Genomic DNA, 17,128 nt, shown 5'->3' with positions numbered 1-17,128 from the left:
TCTACATTACTTCTCAGTCTACAGCCTTATGCTTCTTTGGGGATTTTTTTTTCTTTTCAATAATTTTTGGAACTAGGAGGTTAGGAAATGTTTTTGGAGAAGGAAGACATTATGGATGGCTAATGTTGACACATGTTTATAGTTCACAGACATAGCTTATTCCATTAATGTCACAGCCTTTCTCCAGTGAAATCTCCAAGACTTCTAATTTTATCCATGTACACAACTCCCAGGCAATATTTGATATCTATTTTCTACCTTTCACAGCTTCCCATTATTTTCCTTCTAGTTAGAGTTCATCTGAATAAAAATGTGTATGTGTTGGGAGATGTTCTAATAATTATCTGAAGAGATGACTGCTATTGCATCTTGAAGAGGGTATACAGTGCCTGAGGCAAAAATATTTTTTTGGCTGTTTATCATTTGGCCTGAAGACTTAGTGCTTGCCTTCCCTGGACTGGCTCCAATAAGGAAAAGAGAAAGAACTTCCAGAAATCCTGCGTCTGCTTCCTAATCTCCATATCCATTCCTAAACATCTCAACTCTTACATGAGATCAAGTCACTTTTATTTGTAGAAGTCTTTTACCTGGGAATCATGAATAGACTGGAGTGTGATTGAGAATCCAATAAAACCACATGTAAAGGTGGTAAGTAGTTGCAGTGTCCTGGATACTGTGTCTAAAGTTTCCAACATTTTCATAAGTATCACTGACCCGAAGAAGATCAAGAATCACTATCCTAGACAGTTTAACTTATAAGTATCTCTGATTTGAGGAAATAAAAATCTTCATCTGCAATGATGGGTGCATAATGACCCTTACAACCTTGTCTTATCTAACTTCTCTGAGCCTTCTTAGCGTCATTAAGAAGTGTAAGTCACATCTATTTCCAAACTGCCTCTTGGTATGTGACTCTTCCCACCATATCATTGCATTATTCTTATGTCTCTTGAGGCATTATGAGAGCAGAAAGGCAGTTACAGAATTGTCCACCTTCCTGATTACATTAATTGAATATTAGTTCCCAAGGAGATTTTAAAGAGCCCCTACTTTGTCATCACTTAACTATAAGGTCCAGCATGATTCAGGGACTTTTTCAAGCACTGAATTAAATTCAGAGCCAGGACTTATCATACTCCTTCTGTTTCACAATATAGAGATCTGGCAGCATTTTCCTACCTTACTCTATTTCTAATTCTCATATATTTGTAAAATTGTAAGGGAAAAACATGAAATTAAGACATTTTAGGAGATAATGTACTAATCATGTTCATTTACTGTGTTTTGCCCCCAAAGAAAATGACTATTTATGCAAGAAAACTTTTAGTTAAGTTTGGTGAATATACATAAAAGACACAGATTAATTCAACACTGATGATTTAAGATGTATATTTAGTGAGCTGTGTGACTGGGAAGAAATGAAAACAATTTTTTTGAGTTTTTTGAAAATGAATCCATTTCCTTCTTTCAACTTTTTCTCAGCAGATCTCAACAAGCAGGACCATGGAAGAAAATAGAAATCACACTTCTGTGGCCGTGTTTGTTCTCCTGGGACTCTCAGGTGAAAAAGAGCTGCAACTTATCTTCTTCCCAGTCTTCCTAGGGATCTACCTTGTGGCCCTCCTCTGGAACCTGGGTCTCATCATCCTAATCAGGATGGACTCCCACCTGCACACACCTATGTACTTCTTTCTCAGTTTCCTGTCATTTATAGACATCTGCTATTCTTCTTCCACCAGCCCAAGGATGCTTTCAGACTTCCTAAAAGATGAAAAAATGATTTCATTCATTGCCTGTGCCACCCAGTAGTTTGTTGCATCCTGGATGTGTCTGACGGAGTGCTGTCTCTTGGCTGCCATGGCCTATGACAGATATGTTGCTATTGGTAGGCCTCTGCAGTACTCAGCGGTCATGGCTCCTGGCCTCTGTCAGAAGATGGTTGCTGGGGCCTGTGGGAGTGGTTTCCTTAGTAGCTTAGCGGAAACAATCCCTTGCTTTCATCTCTACTACTGTGGGCCCAATATCATTCCAAATTTCTTCTGTGACATAACCCACATCATATCCTTGTCTTGCTCCAATCCCTTCATCAGCCAAATGATTCTTTTTCTGGTAGCTTTTTTTATTGGGTTCGGTTCTTTTCTTGTTATTCTCTTGTCCTATAGTTTCATTGCAGCTTCCATCCTGAAAATATCCTCCGTAAAAGGTAGTGCCAAGGCCTTCAATACCTGTGCCTCCCACTTGGTAGTTGTGACAATCTTCTACGGAACAGGCCTCTCAGTGTACATGCATCCTAACTCTGGTCACTCTGAGAAACAAGACAAGGTTCTGTCAGTGTTCTATGTTATCTTTATCCCCATGTTAAACCCTCTTATCTATAGTCTGAGGAATAAGGAGATTAAAGAGGCCCTCAAGAGGGTGATAAAGAGGGCAAAACATTTACTTCAGTAAGAACATATTTGAGCAGGTGTTACCCTAATAAGGAAAACAGTGGTAAGAACATTCAAGTAAACTTTTGTAGGTCACAAGACTAAGTATAGAGAAGTGAAAACCTGACTCCTTGATTTCTGTTGCCATTATATTTAGCTTCCACCAGCAAGTGATCTGTCTGAGGCAATGTTATCAACATGGGAATCAGTTTGTTAGACCCAAGTAGATGAAAAGCTTTCTTTTGAGAACACAGCTTCCAATAGCTGTTATCACTATTGCAGACAAATGACAAGACCCTAGGAAGTCATGCACATGATTCTTTCCTCTACAGTTTTTATGATTGCTTTTATTTTCAATTTTTCAGCATTATTTATATTTCTATAAAAAGAAAATAAAATAATGTATAAATTTTTATGTGTGAAAGTTAAAAATAATTTAAAGTGAATACTTTATCATCTTAATTCTAAACAGAGAGAGAGAAAGTCAGCATTAGAGAGAGGGATACAGAAAGAGAAAGCTGGAAAGAGAGAAAGAAACAGAGAGGGACACATACACAGAGAGAAAGAGAGGAGAGAGAAAGGGAAGAGAGGGAAAGAGAGAGGCTGGAAGGTTAAGGCAGGAGAGTAGACAAAAGGAGAGGAGAGGGAGAAGGATTGGTCTGGCTTTATTTCCAAATAATCTTGTTCCATTTATATTACTCTTCGAAATTTCTTGTTAAGTAAATTGTGAAAAACAGTTGGGAGAAAGGAATGGTAGAAAGAAGGGGCTTTTTTTTTTTTTCCTGAAGAAGATTCACCCTGATCTAACATTCATTACCAGCCTTCTTCATTTTTTGCTTGAGGAAGATTAGTCCTGAGCTAACATCTGTGCCAGTCTTTCTCTATTTTGTGTGTGGGCTGCCGCCTCAGAACAGCTGATGAGTGGTATGCCCATGCCCAGGATCCAAACACGTGAACCTGGGCTGCAATGTAGAATGCACAGAACTTAAGCATTATGCCACTGGGCTGGCTCCCAGAAGGGGCAATTTTAAGGTCAAGAGTTGGGGAGAGTCTCAGAGGCTAGAAAGAAGTCAAAGTCATCAATTTCTGGTCATAGGTAGCCTAGAGGAAGCTTCCATGGTAGCTTCCCAAAGATCATGCAAGACTAAGAAACGAAGGCTGTCATGGTATGTCTAGGGAGGCAGAGCCTGAGTCCCAGAGATGGGAGCTTCACAGGAACTCCAGGGCCTTCAGTATGACCAGGGAGAAGCAGAGCCACCAGCCTTGGAGAGTCCAACTAAGAGAATTTAAAGAAAATTTTAAAGAGAGATTTTTCTTCAGACAAGAGGTTGTAGGCTAAACTTCGTACATGTTACATTATTATTTACACAACTCTTTACACTTAATTAGTTACATTGTATAGATGTGATTTTTTTCTACTACCATGTGCGGTTGGCAGGTGAGAAATTATCTCCATGTTACAGATAAAACCTTTGGGCATATTTTGTTCTGCCACGTTCCTTCCAGGGTAGCAACAATCCATCTTTGAGTTCACAAAGTGTCATGTGTGGAACATAAATGGTTCTTACTGACAGGAAACATGTCCTTCATTGCTTGTCCCTGCGCCCAACTTCTACACTTTTGGTGTTACATATTTAAATCTATCTTAAGAATCTATTCAGGTTAAAACATTAAATTTTTAAAGTTCTTATCAGAGTGAATAAATAACTACTAACCAATTATCGAGTTTTAAATCAAATAATTAAGTCATTAACCCATCAATACCTTTCTCCCTAAAAGTAAGGTTACCTGAAGGACATCAAACCATGAGTGGGAACTTCCTAAAACATCTATGTATCCCTAATAATGGCAGGGTAGATGAGTTCCATTTAAAAAAAAACACAAAAAAACAAAAAGCAAAAGTTTGTGAGAATGATCGAAGTGGATATTTTTAATGAAGGATTAGTAATACAGCATAATATGTCAGAAAGAACTCCAATTCAGTGTAAATATATTATACCTATTTTAATAGAAGGCATGCTGTGTGCTTCACTCTCTGATAACTGCCTTATAAGCATTCTCTAATTTGATTCTATGAAGAGCTACTCTATGAATAGCTGATACTATGAGCCCATTTTACAGGTGACAATAGTGAGGCTTGAAGAGGTTAATTTGCTCAAGGTCACATAACCAAGAAATAGAAAGGTGGAATTCAACCCAGATTAGCTAGTACCAATGCCCATGGTATTAACCATGATGATCTGTGACTCTGTCTTGAGTTATTTTTATCGTATTCCTTATTGCTTCAATTTCCTCACTTACGTGTAGCAAATCATGCCATGTCTGCCTCACATGGCTGCTGTTATTGATTCAAGTCAGGGAGTTGAGAAAATATATGTATCTAAAATGAAAGTGGTTTGTAAACAGGGAAGTGTCCAAACACCTAATTTTTGTTATCAAGTTGTATTGTCAGTCACCTGTGTCATCTTTGGCAAATCTATTAACTGCACTGGCCTCAGGTAGTCACCTTGAAAATGATGGTATTCCACTGGATGATCTCTAGGTCCTTTCCAGCTCAAATGTCTCCATGTTCATTAAAAGGAAAGCTATAATCATGAGCTAATAATAGGACCATGGGGAAGTGTGGAATTGAATCATAAGGGACATGGCAAATTGGGGCATGAAACTAGCATGGAAAAAACTCCATGACATTCATGAGTCCGGAGAGCAAGTATCTGGAGAGTTTTCTCCCTGTAACTGTCATTTTTCCTTTCACCTCTGCCCTAAGAACACATATGAGAGGATCCCCAGTGGTGGGCATTTCTTTGGCTGTAAGTAGACAGCCAATTTCATGGCCAAAAGTCCCCATCTTGGAGTGCAGTGTGGCCTACCTAAATAATTCTTTTGAAAAGAAATAAGAAATTTCAACTTTGGCAAGAACTCTTTATCCTGGGGGATGTAGGTCAAAGTGAGAGGGCAAGACTTATAGAAAACAGTGGATTCTGTCCTATCTCAACATCCATGTGATTCTTCCAGTAAGACCTAGGTAGAGTAAGATTTATGGTTCTCATAAGTTTCATGAGATTTATGTTATCTGCCATTCTTTAACTCTTCCCTCTCCCTCACTTCCACACCCTCCACTTAGGGTTCTTCTTTGTGTTCTCTTTCTCCTCACCCAAATTCTCTGACCTTCAGTGAAAAGAGGAATCTCTAAACTGAAATATCAGGTATTACTCTGGAGTGAGAGGCGGATGTTGAGTTCTACTTCTGCAATTTCTTAATTATGTGGTCTTGAACTCTGTTGACTTCTGTTTTTCACTTGCAAAATGGGGATAATAGGATTATCTTTAATGTAGTGAGACCATATCTATAAAGCCTAAGACACTGTAGAAGATAATAGTACAGCACTGAATCAAAAATGACAATTTTCTCAATTTCAGAGAAATTAGCTAATATCAAAACGTTTGTCAAGTATGCTGCTCTCACCACTCTTATTCAAAATAGTATTAGAAGTTCTAACCAGAGCAGTTAAGAAAATGAAACAAAATGTATCCAAATCGTAAAGAAAGCAGTTAACACATCACTATTTGCAGTTGACACAATTATATGTATAAGAAAACCTAAAATTCATGAAAAGACAATTAGAAATAATCAATGAGTAGAGTAAAATTTAGTGTACAAAATCAATGTACAAAAATCAGTTGCTTTTTTATACACTAACAATGAACTAGCAGAAAGAGAAATAAAAAATATAATTTCATTTAAAATAGTAACAATAACAATAAAATACATAGAAATAAATTTAACCAAGGAAGTGAAAGACTTGTACACAGAAAACTATAACACAGTGTTGAAATAATTCAAGGAAGATAGAAATAAATGGAATGATATTTCGTGCTCGTGGAGCACAACTGGGTTCTGAACAGTGATTTTATATCCCGCAAATTTACTGCATTGGTTGATTACTTCCAACCCTTTTTTGGTTGAGTCTTTAGGATTTTCTACATCCAAGTTTATATCCTCTGAAGATAACGACAATTTTAATTCTTCCTTCTCAAGTTGGATGTCTTGTATTTCTTTATCTAGCCTGTTTACTCTATTTAAGACTTTTAGTACTAAATTGAATAAGAGTAGTGGGAGCGAGCACCATTGTCTTGTTCCTAACAGAGGAAAAACTTTGTTGTTCACCATTGAGCATAATGTTAGCTGTGGGTTTGTTTTATATGGCCTTCATTATGTTGAGGTATGTTCCTTGTATATCTAATTTTTGAGGGTTTTAATCATGAAAGGATGCGATATTTTGTCCAATGCTTTTTCTGCATCTATTGAGATGATCATATGATTTTTATCTTTCATTCTCTAAATGTGGTGTATCACATTTATTAAATTGGACATCTTGAACCTTCTTCCTTTCCAAGGATAAATCCCACTTGGTCATAGCTTTGGTGTGAGTGTAATAGTGGCCTCCTAAAATGTGATGGGAACTATTCCTTCCTGTTCAATTTTTTGAAAGTGTTCAAGAAGGATTGGCATTAATTTGGCAGAATTTGCCAGAGAAGCCATCTTGTTCTGAGGGTTTCTGTCTCGAGAGGTTTTTGATTGCTGATTTCATCTCCTTACTCATCTTTTTCTGTTCAGATTTTCTATTTCTTCTTGATTCAATCTTGATAACTTGCATATTTCTAGGAAGTTATCCATTTCTCATAGATTATCCAATTTATTGGCATATAGTTGTTCATAGTAGTCTCTTATGATCTTATGTAGTTTTGTAATATCACTTGTAATCTCTCCCCTTTCATTTCTGATTTTATTTCAGTATACTTTTTTTTCTTAACCTATCTAAAGATTTGTCAGAATAGTTTATTTTTTGAAAACTACCTCTTAACTTCATTGATTATTCTTATTGTTTTTTGGTCTCTAATTCATTTATTTTCATTCTGATCATTCTTGTTTCCTTCCTTCTACTCACTTTGGTCTTAGTTTGTTCTTCTTTTCTCATTCCTTGAGGTGTAATGTTAGGTTTTTATTGAGATTCTTCTATAGTCTTAATATATGAATTTATTGCTATAAACTTCCTTCTCAGAACTGATTTTTTTATGATGGTATTGGTTTTGGTGTGTTATATTTCTATTTTTATTTGTTTTAAGATAGTTGTTGATTTCTCTTTTGATTTCTTATTTGACTTATTGGTTGTTCAGGGGTTTTTTTTTTTGTATATTTTCTGTACACGAAAATATTTGTAAAATTTCCAGCTTTCCCTAAGTTGATTTCTAGTTTCATACCAATGTGGTCAGAAAAGATACTTGGTATGATTTCAGGCTTAAGAATTTTAAAATATGTTTGTATCCTGTCATATGATCTATCCTGGAAATATTCCATGTGCACTTAAGGAGAATATATATTCTGCTGCTATTGGATGAAATGTTGTATAAATGTCTGTTAAGTCCATTTGGTCTAATACGATGCAAGTCTAACATTTCTGTGTTGATTTTTTGCCTGGATGATCTATCCACTGCTGAAAGTGGAATACTAAGTTCTCCCACTATTATTGTGTTGCTCTCTATTTCCTTCTTCAGATCTGTTAGTATTTGCTTAATATACTTAGGTGCTCTGATTTGGGATGCATGTATATTTACATTTATTATGTTTTCTTGATGAATTGGCCCCTTTACTGTTATATAGTTACCTTCTTTGTTTCCATATTTGGCTTAAAATTTATTTTGTCTGGGAGGAAGATCCAAGATGGCGCCGTGAGTAGTCCTCTTTGTCTCTCCCCCTTTGAGTCTACAATTATTTGGACACTTATTGCTTGACAAAGGATATCCAGACAGCATCTCAGGACGTCTGAGATACCCACTCGACTATACATCGGAAGGCGGACGGACTTTCCTCCGGGAGGATGTGGAAATAGGTGAAAACTCTCCAGCCCCGACTGAGCAGCCTAGTACCTGCAAGTGGCTTTCTTCCAACGGACGCCCCCAGAGGATCTACACACATCTAGGGCAGGAGCGAGCACACAACAGAGGAGCGACGGTGGAAACAGGTGACCAGAACCCTACCTAAACCCCCCGCAATTACTCCTAAATGCAGAGGGAAACTTTGGAGTTGCACACCTGAGCCCGCAGGGAGAGTCTCTCCCCGCCATTGGTGGGGAGACCCCGCCTGGTGTTCGCGGCGCCCAGAGGGTCCCAGAGAGAGTCGCTGAGGGTACGGAGGTCTCCCAGCTGCCATTGCCCGCCCCGTGAGAGTAGGGATTGCCGGAGATCTCAGAGAGGACTGGGGCTGGGGGAAGTTTCAAAGGCCGGCTCTGCGACCCAGAGGGGAAGCGCCGGAGTTCCGCCTGGGCAGCAGACAAAACTCTCTGTCTGCCATTAGCAGAGGGGCCACGCCCAGCATTCACGGCTCCGGGAGAGGCCTGGAGAGAATCCCAGAGGGCGGGGCGACCCCCAGCTGCCGTTGCCCGCCCCGTGGGAGTAGGGATTGCCGGAGATCTCGGAGAGGACTGGGGCTGGGGGAAATTCCATAGGCCCGCTCTGCGCCCCGGAGGGGACGTTACAGAATTCTGCCCGGGCAGCAGACAAAACTCTCTGTCTGCCATTAGCGAAGGGACCACGCCCAGCACTCAACTCCGGGAAAGCCCCGGAGAGAATCCCAAAGGGTGGGGCGACCCCCAGCTGCCGTTGCCCACCCTGTGGGACTAGGGAGTGCCGGAGATCTCAGAGAGGACTGGGGCTGGGGGAAGTTTCAAAGGCCGGCTCTGCGACCCGGAGGGGAAGCTCTGGAGTTCCGCCTGGGCAGCAGACAAAACTCTCTGTCTGCCATTAGCAGAGGGGCCATGCCCAGCATTCACGGCTCCGGAAGAGGCCCGGAGAGAATCCCAGAGGGTGGGGCGACCCCCAGATGCCGTTGCCCACCCTGTGGGACTAGGGATAGCCGGAGATCTTGGACAGGACTGGGGCTGGGGGGAGTTCCAGAGACCCAGCTCCATAGCCTAGGGGGAAACCCTTCAGGCTCACAGCAGCCTTAGGGAAAGCCTCTGCACAGCACCAGTAGAAGGCACCCAGCCGCCAGCCACAAGGCTGGAAGACCCCAGGGCAAAAGCAGCATAGCTAGGTGAACTAACCACAGACTGTAGAAGATGCCAATAGCTCTCCTGCGACCCATAGAGGATAAGTGAGATTTTGTGGGTGCCGACAGCAACGGAGCGACAAATATAAGTGATCCCACCCCTGGCCGCTGGAAAAGCCCATAACACCGTTGCAGACCCCAAGGAGGGAGCACATCTAGGTGGGCTACAACAGTAGGCACCAGCAGCCTGAAGCCCCCCTGTGACGGCCCCCACGGCAGAGGAGGGAATCCAAAGGACCACTGTGGCTACGAGGAGGGACCCAGGCCCAGTTAGCAACTGCGGACAGGGTTCCTGGTTGGTGCAGTATAAACAGCTGCTCCCCCACTGCAGCAGCTGAAACAAGTGAAAGGAGCAACTAAACTCTATCTCCATGCGGAGGCACAAATCAACAACATCAAGCAATATGAAAAAATACATTAAATCTCCAGAACAGAAAGAAAGTAACAAATACACAGAAAACAATCCCAAAGAAAATGAGATGTATAACCTAAATGATGATGACTTCAAAACAGCCGTCATTAAAACGCTCAATGAGTTAAGAGAGAATTCTGACCGGCAACTCAACGAGTTCAGGAGCTATGTCACAAAAGAGTTTGATACGATAAAGAAGAACCAAACAGAAATATTGGAAATGAAGAACACAATAGAGGAGATTAAAAAAAATCTAGATGCTCTGAACAGTAGGGCCGATAATATGGAGGAAAGAATTAGCAATTTGGAAGATGGCACTATAGAATTGCTGCAGGCAGAGGAGGAGAGAGAAGCAAGACTAAAAAGAAATGAAGAAACTCTCCGAGAATTATCAGACACAATTAGGAGATGCAACGTAAGGATTATAGGTATACCAGAGGGAGAAGAGAAGGAGAAAGGGGCAGAAAGCCTATTCAAAGAAATAATGGCTGAGAACTTCCCAAATCTGGTGAGGGAGATGGATCTTCAGGTGACAGAAGCCAATAGATCTCCAAACTTTATCAATGCAAGAAGACCAACTCCACGGCATATAGTAGTGAAGCTAGCAAAAGTCAACGACAAGGAGAAAATACTAAGGACAGCCAGGCAAAAGAAACTAACCTACAAAGGAACCCCCATCAGGCTATCAGCAGATTTCTCAGCAGAAACTTTACAGGCTAGAAGAGAGTGGAATGATATATTCAAAAATCTGAAGGACAAAAATCTACAGCCGAGAATTCTCTACCCAGCGAAAATATCCTTCAAATACGATGGAGAAATAAAAACTTTCCCAGATAAACAAAAATTAAGGGAGTTCATTGCCACAAAACCTCCTCTTCAGGAAATCCTCAGGAAAACCCTCATTCCTGAAAAATCCAAAAAAGGAAAGGGGCTACAAAACCAAGAGCAGAGGAGATAAGTAGAAGGACAACAACAGAGAGTAGCAGCTCTACATCAGAACAGATTAAACCACGGGACGAGAAACAAAGGAAACTGAAGAAAACCGGAAAACAAGACACAAAATGGTAGTGGTAGGCCCCCACATCTCAATAATCACTCTAAATGTAAATGGATTGAACTCCCCAATCAAAAGACACAGAGTGGCAGGATGGATCAAAGAACAAGATCCAACAATATGCTGCCTCCAGGAAACACACCTCAGCCCCAAAGACAAACACAGACTCAGACTGAAGGGATGGAGAACAATACTCCAAGCTAATAATGAACAAAAGAAAGCAGGTGTCGCTATGCTAATATCAGACAAGGTAGATTTCAAAGCAAAACAGATAAAGAAAGATAAATAGGGACAGTATATAATGATAAAAGGGACTCTCCACCAAGAAGACATAACACTTATAAATATATACGCACCAAACACAGGAGCACCAAAATTTGTAAAGTAACTCGTAATAGAACTAAAAGAAGACATCAACAACAATACGATAATAGTAGGGGACCTCAACACACCATTAACACCAATGGACAGAACATCCAGACAGAAAATCAACAAGGAAATAATAGAAGTAAATGAAAAATTAGACCAGATGGACTTAATAGATATATATAGAACACTTCATCCAAAAACAGCAGGTTACACATTCTTCTCAAGTGCACATGGAACATTCTCAAGGATTGACCATATTTTGGGAACCAAAGCAAACATCAATAAATACAAGAGAGTTGAAATAATATCAAGCATCTTTTCTGATCATAATGCTATTAAACTAGAAATAAACTACAAGAAAAAAGCAGAGAAAGGTGCAAAAATGTGGAGACTAAACAACACGCTTCTCAACAAACAATGGATCATTGAAGAAATTAAAGAAGAAATCAAATTTTATCTGGAGACTAATGAAAATGAGAACACGACATACCAAATCATTTGGGATGCGGCAAAAGCAGTCCTAAGAGGGAAATTCATCGCGATACAGGCTCACCTCACTAAACAAGAAAAAGCTCACATAAGCAACCTCAAACGACACCTAACAGAACTAGAAAAAGAAGAACAAACAAAGCCCAGAGTCAGTAGAAGGAGGGAAATAATAAAAATAAGAGCAGAAATAAACGATATTGAAACAAAAAAGACAATAGAAAGGATCAATGAAACAAAGAGTTGGTTCTTCGAAAGAATTAACAAAATTGACAAACCCCTAGCCAGACTCACCAAGAAAAGAAGAGAGAAATCGCAAATTAATAAAATTAGGAATGACAGAGGAGAAATCACAACAGATACCAATGAAATACAAGAGATCATAAGAGAATACTATGAAAAACTATATGCCAACAAATTGAACAACCTGGAAGAAATGGACAAATTCCTAGACTCCTACAATCTCCCCAAACTGAATCAGGAAGAAATGGAGAATCTGAATAGGCCAATCACAAGTAAGGAAATAGAAACGGTAATCAAAAACCTCCCCAAAAATAAGAGTCCAGGACCAGACGCCTTCTCTGGAGAATTCTACCAAACATTCAAAGAAGACTTAATACCTATTCTCCTCAAACTGTTCCAGAAAATTGAGAAAGATGGAGAACTCCCTAACACATTCTATGAAGCCAACATCACTCTGATCCCCAAACCTGACAAGGACAACACAAAAAAGGAGAACTACAGGCCGATATCACTGATGAACATAGATGCAAAAATCCTCAACAAAATTTTGGCAAACCAAATACAGCAATACATCAAAAAGATTATACACCATGATCAAGTGGAATTTATACCAGGGACACAGGGATGGTTCAACATCCGCAAGTCAATCAACGTGATACACTACATCAACAAAATGAAAAACAAAAACCACATGATCATCTCAATAGATGCAGAGAAAGCATTCAACAAGATCCAACACCCATTTATGATAAAAACCCTCAGTAAAATGGGTATAGAAGGAAAGTACCTCAACATAATAAAGGCCATATATGATAGACCCACAGCCAACATCATACTCAATGGACAAAAACTGAAAGCCATCCCTCTCAGGACAGGAACAAGACAAGGGTGCCCACTTTCACCACTCCTATTCAACATAGTACTGGAGGTGCTGGCCAGAGCAATTCGGCAGGAAAAAGAAATAAAAGGAATCCAAATAGGTAATGAAGAAGTAAAACTCTCGCTGTTTGCAGACGACATGATCTTATATATAGAAAACCCCAAAGAATCCATAGAAAAACTATTAGAAATAATCAACAACTACAGCAAAGTAGCAGGGTATAAAATTAACGTGCATAAATCAGTAGCATTTCTATACACTAACAATGAACTAACAGAAAAAGAACTCAAGAACTCAATCCCATTCACAATCGCAACGAAAAGAATATAATACCTTGGGATAAACTTAACCAAGGAAGTGAAGGATCTATACAATGAAAACTACAAGACTTTCTTGAAAGAAATTGACGATGACATAAAGAGATGGAAAGACATTCCTTGCACATGGATTGGAAGAATAAACATAGTTAAAATGTCCATACTACCTAAAGCAATATACAGATTCAATGCTATCCCAATCAGAATCCCAAGAACATTCTTCACAGAAATTGAACAAACAATCCTAAAATTCATATGGGGCAACAAAAGACCACGAATTGCTAAAGCAATCCTGAGCAAAAACAAAGCCGGCGGAATCACAATCCCCGATTTCAAAACATATTACAAAGCTACAGTGATCAAAACAGCATGGTACTGGTACAAAAACAGGTCCACAGATCAGTGGAACAGAATTGAAAGCCCAGAGATAAAACCACACATCTATGGACAGCTAATCTTCGACAAAGGAGCAGAGGGCCTACAATGGAGAAAAGAATGTCTCTTCAACAAATGGTGCTGGGAAACCTGGACAGCCACATGCAAAAGATTGAAAATTGACCATTCTTTTTCACCACACACCAAAATAAACTCAAAATGGATCAAAGACCTAAAGATTAGGCCTGAGACAATAAGTCTTTTGGAAGAGAATATAGGCAGTACACTCTTTGACATCAGTTTCAAAAGAATCTTTTCGGACACTCTAACTCCTCAGTTGAGGGAAACAATAGAAAGAATAAACAAATGGGACTTCATCAGACTAAAGAGCTTCTTCAAGTCAAGGGAAAACAGGATTGAAACAAGAAAACAGCCCACTAATTGGGAAAAAATATTTACATGCCACTTATCCGACAAAGGGTTAATCTCCATAATATACAAAGAACTCACACTGATTAGCAACAAAAAAACAAACAACCCGATCAAAAAATGGGCAGAGGACATGAACAGACATTTCTCAAAAGAAGATATGAATATGGCCAATAGACACATGAAAAGATGTTCATCATCGCTAATCATCAGGGAAATGCAAATCAAAACTACACTAAGATATCACCTTACACCCGTTAGATTGGCAAAAACATCCAAAACCAAGAGTGACAAATGTTGGAGAGGATGTGGAGAAAAAGGAACCCTCATACACTGTTGGTGGGAATGCAAACTGGTATAGCCACTGTGGAAAACAGTATGGAGATTTCTCAAAAAGTTAAAAATAGAAATACCCTATGACCCAGCCATCCCATTACTGGGTATCTATCCTAAGAACCTGATATCAGAAATCTCAAGAGTCCATTGCACCCCTATGTTCATCGCAGCATTATTTACAATAGCCAAGACGTGGAACCAGCCTACATGCCCAGAAACTGATGATTGGATAAAGAAGATGTGGTATATATACACAATGGAATACTACTCAGCCATAAAAAAAGCCCAAATTGGCCCATTCACAACAATGTGGATGGACCTCGAGGGTATTATGTTAAGCGAAATAAGCCAGTCAGAGAAAGACGAACTCTATATGACTCCACTCATAGGTGGAAGTTAGTATATTGATAAGGAGATCTGATCGGTGGTTACCAGGGAAAAGGGGGGGTGGGGGGAGGGCACAGAGGGGGAAGTGGTGTACCCACAACATGACTAACAAAAATGTACAACTGAAATCTCACAAGGTTGTAATCTATCATAACATTAATAAAAAAAAATGAACTTTGATGCATACATCACACTATATTTCAAAATGAACTCCAAATGGATTATGGGCTGAAATGTAAAAACAAAAACTCATAAAACTTCTAGAAGTCAACACAGGAGAAAGCCTGTGTTTTTGGGGCTTTGGATTATGCAAAAGTTTCTTATATCTGACACCAAAAACATGATCCATAAAAGAACAAAGTGGTAAATTGGACATCATCAAAATTAGAAAAATCTCTTTGAGAGACACTCTTAACAAATGAAAAGAAAAGCCACAATCTGGAAGAAAATCTTTGCAAATCATAAGTCTGATAAAGAACTTGCATCAAGGCTATAAAAAGAACTCTCAAAACGCAACAATAGGGGCCGGCCCTGTGGCACAGGGGTTAAGTTTGCATGTTCCACTTTGGCGGCCTGGGGTTTGCTGGTTTGGATCCTGGGTGCAGACATGGCACCGCTCAGCTAAGCCATGCTGTGGTAGGTGTCCCACATATAAAGTAGAGGAAGATGGGCACAGATGTTAGCTCAGGGCCAGTCTTCCTCAGCAAAAAGAGGAAGATTGGCAGCAGATGTTAGCTCCGGGCTAATCTTCTTCAAACAAACAAACAAACAAAAAACCAATGCAACAATGAGAAAATAAACAACTAAATAAAAAAACCAGGTGAGAGATTTGAGCAGATACTTCACCAAAGAAGATATATGGATGGCACACAAGCACATGAAAAGATGCTCAACACTGCATCTGAGAAATGCAAATTAAAACACAGTGAAATACTTCTATACATACCTATTAGAATGGCTAAAATGAAAAAGACCAGCCAAGTTCAACGCTGGTGAGGATGTGGGGGAAAAGGACTCTCATATCCTGCTGATGGGAACTGAATACGGCACAGCCACGTTGGAAAACAGTCTGGCAATTTCTTAGAAAGTTAAACATACGCCTACCATATGATCCAGCCATTCTACTCTTAGGTTTTTATCGAAGAGAAATGAAAGCATATGTCTAGACAAAGACGTGCACATAAAATGTTCAAAGCAGTTTTATTTCTAATAGCCCCAAATGGGGAACAAACCCAAATGTCCGTCAGCAGGTGAATGGATAAACAAACTGTAGTATGTCTGCACGTTGGAATACTACTCAGCAGTAACAAGAAACAATGATACACGCAACAGCATAGATGAATCTCAAAATAATTATGTCAAGTAAAAGAACATAGATTAAAAAAAGAGTATATACTGTAAAAAAAAAAATTTATTTTGTCTGATATAGATAGCTGTTCCTGCTTTCTTTTGGTTTCCACTTGCATGAAATATCTTTTTCCATTCCTTCACTTTGAGCCTGTGGCTGTCCTTGAAGCTGTAGTGAATCTCTTGTAGGCAGCATATAGTTGGGTCTTGTTTTTATCTATCCAGGACTCTGCCTTTTGATTGGTGAATTCAATCCATTTACATGTAGAGTTACTTTTGATATATAAGCACTTGCTAATGCCATCTTATTCATTGTTTTCTGACTGTTTTGTATTTCCATTGTCTCTTTTTTCCTTGTGTGTGCCTGACTTTGTATCTTTGGGATTTTCTCTGGTGGTATGCTGTGTTTCCTCTTGTCTTTTTGTGAATCTACTCTAGGCCTTTTCTTTGTGATTACCATGTGCGTTACATAAACATCTTATAAAGAAAACACTGCATTTTAAACTGATAGCAACTTAAATTTTCTTCAAAAGCTGTACCCTTTTACTCCTCTCTTTTATATTTTTATGTCGTTATTTGCCTTTTTTTACATCAAGTATTCTTTAACAAATTATTGTAGCTATAACATTTTAATACTCATCACTTTTAAACTTTATATTAGAACCAAGTGGTTAACACACCATCCTATTACAGAATTAGAGTTTTTTGTGCCTGCCTATATATCTAGCTTTACACTATGCTACGTGCTTTTGTATGTTTTCATGTTGCTGGTTCGTGTCTTTTTATTTCAATGTGAAAAACATTTTTAAGGCAGCATTAGTGGTGATGAATAATACCAGCTTTTGTTTTACGGGAAAGTCTTTATTTCTCCATCGTATCTGAAGTATAACTTTGTGGGATAGAGTATTCTTGGCTGGCAGTTTTTTCTTTCAACACTGAATATACCGATCCCCTCTGTCC

The 17,128-nt window shown here is 39.2% G+C and overlaps 1 pseudogene; it reads left to right on the top strand.

Annotated features, from left to right (window-relative positions):
* Nucleotides 1-811: 811 nt before the first annotated feature.
* LOC138916522 (olfactory receptor 5A1-like) lies at nt 812-2,448 on the top strand (annotated as a pseudogene).
* Nucleotides 2,449-17,128: the final 14,680 nt, after the last annotated feature.

This window comes from Equus caballus, chromosome 12 (genome assembly GCF_041296265.1).
Source record: "Equus caballus isolate H_3958 breed thoroughbred chromosome 12, TB-T2T, whole genome shotgun sequence".
NCBI lineage: Eukaryota > Metazoa > Chordata > Mammalia > Perissodactyla > Equidae > Equus > Equus caballus.
This window is presented reverse-complemented; position numbering and strand designations above follow the sequence as displayed.